Source organism: Arachis hypogaea, chromosome 13 (genome assembly GCF_003086295.3).
Source record: "Arachis hypogaea cultivar Tifrunner chromosome 13, arahy.Tifrunner.gnm2.J5K5, whole genome shotgun sequence".
Classification (NCBI taxonomy): domain Eukaryota; kingdom Viridiplantae; phylum Streptophyta; class Magnoliopsida; order Fabales; family Fabaceae; genus Arachis; species Arachis hypogaea.
In genome coordinates, this window is record NC_092048.1 from 94,785,156 (window position 1) to 94,789,323 (window position 4,168).

A 4,168-nucleotide genomic window follows, 5' to 3' on the forward strand; every position below is an offset into this window, starting at 1 on the left:
GTATTGCCAACAGGAAAGCCATATCCGGCTGGTAATGCTGGGTTACGTCGGGAGCGGGTAGAAACCGACAAATGAGCTCATTACCTGCACTAGGACTGGACATGCATCATTCTTGTCTGCGCATTATTCTCTGTTGTATTCCTACTTGTGTGTGATCTATTTCTTTATGTTTGTCTGCTTGAGTGCTATGTCTGTGCTTTATCTTCTTGTATTCTCCAGCTTGTGTTCTGTTCTTTATTTGTCTATCTATTTTTTAACTTTTGTTCATTACTTTACTGTATTCTATTACCCATCTACTAATTGAGATCGAATAAATGAATGTAACTAATAACCCCGACCCTACTAAGGACTCCCCAGTTCTTACCCCTTCTCTCCCTTCCTCCCCCTCAGATGGAGACGGGCGTGATCTTCTATGAGTTCGAGGACCCTTACGTCTACGAGGATCCGGTACATCACAGTTACTTCATCATCGGATTGGAGCCTCATATTAGACGATATGCGTTACCTAATCGAGCTTTTCAACATCCTCTATCTAGCCCGCATTTTGACCCCGATGCTCCTTACGACTTTCCCTTATCCTGGTTACATCCTGACGCACCTGTACATCCTTTTCCTGATGGTCCCGAACCCCCTATACTAGCTCAACCTTTGAATGAGGTGGTACCTGAGCCTATCATTCCTGATGAGCCTGAGTTAGCTGGTGACTACGTACCTGTGATACCTCCAGAATGGGATTTTCTCCCTGAGCCGATCCCTGACTTTCCACAGCCTGATTAGCCGTCACTACCGGACGGTGGGGTAGCCCTTATATACGCGAACAGACCTGTGCTCGTGAATGATTTTATACACAGTTACAGCAGTGTTTCTGGTGGATCTGAGGGTATAGCTGTAGTTACGGACGATGAGGAGGAGAAGGATCCTGAGATAGAGATAGAGCAGGATGAGGAGATGGACGAGGCTCACGACGATTCTCTAAACGGCCACATGTAGATATAGCTTGACAGCCGTAGGGGCATTCTTTTGATGACACTCTAGTATGACATTATCTGATAGTTAGTCTTTCACTTGTGTTAGTACACCCGAGAGCTAGGAGCTATATAGTGGTTAGGCTAGCCTGGGTGCCAGTTTAGCGGCTTTCTGTATGAGCCAGGCCCTGGGAGTGTCGTGTATATATTAGCTACGTAGGTTGATGAGGATGTGAACTAACTTGATCTTTGTAAATGCTACCTGTTTTTATATAGTGTTCATGATGTATATTATCAGTTGTGTGTCTATGTTTCTTTATGCTTCCTTATTATTTCTGTCAATGTATGCTTGTTTATTTTTACATTATCATCCGCAGTGAATAAAAAAAATTTACTCGTAAAATTGGCAACGTTCTAATAAGGCACAGGCTCATATATTGAATAATAGATAATAGTTAGTAAGGACAAGTTGGTAACACTTAGCTTCTTGTATGACCATGGCATACTGGAAGTTGGGTCATTACAATTTGGTATCAGAGCAGTTCGTTCCCAGTAGAGCCTGGGGAGTGGACTGACTATGCTTCATTGCATACTCTGCTTGTGTGTCTCATGCTATTAGGGTATCTTTAAGATACATTTGGCATGAATGTCTATGAGTGCTCATTTTGGGAATGTTCGTGCCGAACTTGAGATATTAAGACTGATCACCTTAATGTTGATTGTTTGGTGCGGATAGGACCTTAATGACTGCGAATAGGCATAGTTTAATCGAGCTTCGAACGACGAATCAATGCAAGGCACAACTATCTTCATAGCTGTGATGATCTCCATTGCTATGGCTATGTGAGATTTGGAAGCTGTAAGGAACGAATGCTTGTTTTACTTGTGAGGAATCTGGACACACAGCTAGGATCTACCCAAGAAAGTTTGTTCGAAATCCAGTGCGAACCCAGCAACAAGGTCGAGTGTTTGCTGTGACTGCTGACGATGCTATGCAATCAGACCCCTGATCCAAGGTCAGTGTTATGTCAAAAATGGATTTCTAACTGTACTGTATGACTCGGGTGCATCGCATTCCTTTATCTCTTTAACTGTTGCTCGTGAGTTGGGACTAGATTTCTCTGAGTTGAACTTTGATCTAATTGTCCTTACCCCTGCATCCCAAAATGCTTTGACCAGTTTAGCATGCCTGCAAGTACCATTCACTATTAGGAACAAAACTTTTATACATGATCTAATCTGTTTGCCTCTATGTGGTTTAGAAGTTATTCTAGGGTTAGATTGGTTATCTAAGTATCATGTTTTCCTTGATTGTTTTGAAAGAACTGCTGTTATTCCATCTGGTAGTTTAGATATTAAACCATTTCTATCTCATACTTTATATCTGAATTCTATAAGAGTTACATTAGACGGGAGTGATTGTGAGGGGTACGTTTTGTTAGCGGCTAGCTCGAGTGACAGTGAACTAAGCTTAGAACGAATCCGAGTAGTGAAGGAATTTCCTGATGTTTTTTCGGACGACATACCTGAGTTTCCTCCTCAACGAGAGATAGAATTCAGGTTTGAACTTGTACCTAGAACCGGATCGATTTTCATAGCACCGTACCGGATGTCACCACTGGAACTTGCAGAATTAAAGAAGTAGTTGGATGAGCTACTTGGAAAGAAATTTATTCGTCCTAGTGCATCACCTTGGGGAGCTCCGGTGTTGCTAGTAAAGAAGAAGGATGGTGAAATGAGACTTTGCGTAGATTATCGACAGTTAAATAAAGTCACTATCAAGAACAAGTATCCACTTCCACGGATAGATGATTTGATGGATCAGTTGAAAGGTGCAACTGTGTTCTCGAAGATTGATTTGCGATCGGGCTACCACCAGATTTGAGTGAAAGAGTCAGATATACCGAAGACTGCATCTAGAACTCGATATGGTCACTATGAGTATACGGTTATGTCGTTTGGACTAACTAATGCTCCTGCGATTTTCATGGATTACATGAATCGTATTTTCCGTCCGTACCTTGATCAGTTCGTAGTAGTTTTCATAGATGATATTCTCATCTATTCGAAGACAGAAAGAGAGCATGAAGAGCATCTAAGGATTGTATTGCAGATACTAAGGACTCGGAAATTATATGCTAAACTATCAAAGTGCGAATTCTGGACAGAGAAGGTAGCATTTTTGGGACATGTTATATCACAGGGAGGAATTGCAGTGGATCCTTAAAAAATTGAAACAGTAGTGCAATGGGAACCACCTATAACTGTTACAGAAGTTCGGAGTTTTCTTGGACTTGCTGGCTATTACCGGAGGTTCATCAAAGGATTTTCACAGATAGCCTTACCTTTGACTTACCTTACACGAAAGGAAGTTCCATTTATCTGGAGGGCTGAGTGTGATAGAAGCTTCAAGATGCTTAAGGAAAAGCTAACAATTGCACCTGTACTAGTACTACCCGATCCGCAGAAACCTTTCGAAGTATACTGTGACGCCTCTCATAAAGGACTTGGATGTGTGCTGATGCAAGACAAAAATGTGGTGGCTTATGCTTCCCAGCAGCTGAGACCTCATGAACGAAATTATCCGACGCATGACTTGGAATTGGCTGCAGTAGTGATTGCTCTGAAGATCTGGAGACACTATTTGTATGGCGCTTAACTAGAAGTTTTCTCTGACCACAAAAGTTTAAAGTATATTGATGAGAGAAACTTTTACGTGGTCTAGAAAATTGCGGATAAATCCTCGTTGCAAGTATAGTTTCTAAACTTTCAAAAGTCCTTTCATACAAACGTTTTGGTTGTCACAAGTAACAAACCCCTTTGAAATTGATAACCGAGTATTCAAACCTCGGGTCGTCTTCTCAAGGAATTGCAGGGAGGTGTTCTTATTATTGGTTATGAGTTTGTAAATTGGAGTTTTTGGATCAAGGTAAAAACTTAGAAAATCAATGGCAGAGGGAATAAAATAATAACAATAAACATAAACTTTTGGCAAGGTATTAGAAATTGGAAGTCCAGACCAAGTTATCCTTATCAATGATAATGAAAATTGAATCTTAATTTCACTTAGTTAACCTTTGCTATAACAAGGGAAGGTCAAGCGACTAATTAGTTAGATCTTTGAATCCTAGTTAATTCCTAAGAAAAGGTTGAGATTATTGAAGATCAATTCAATTAGCAAGGATAACAATTATCAATTATGC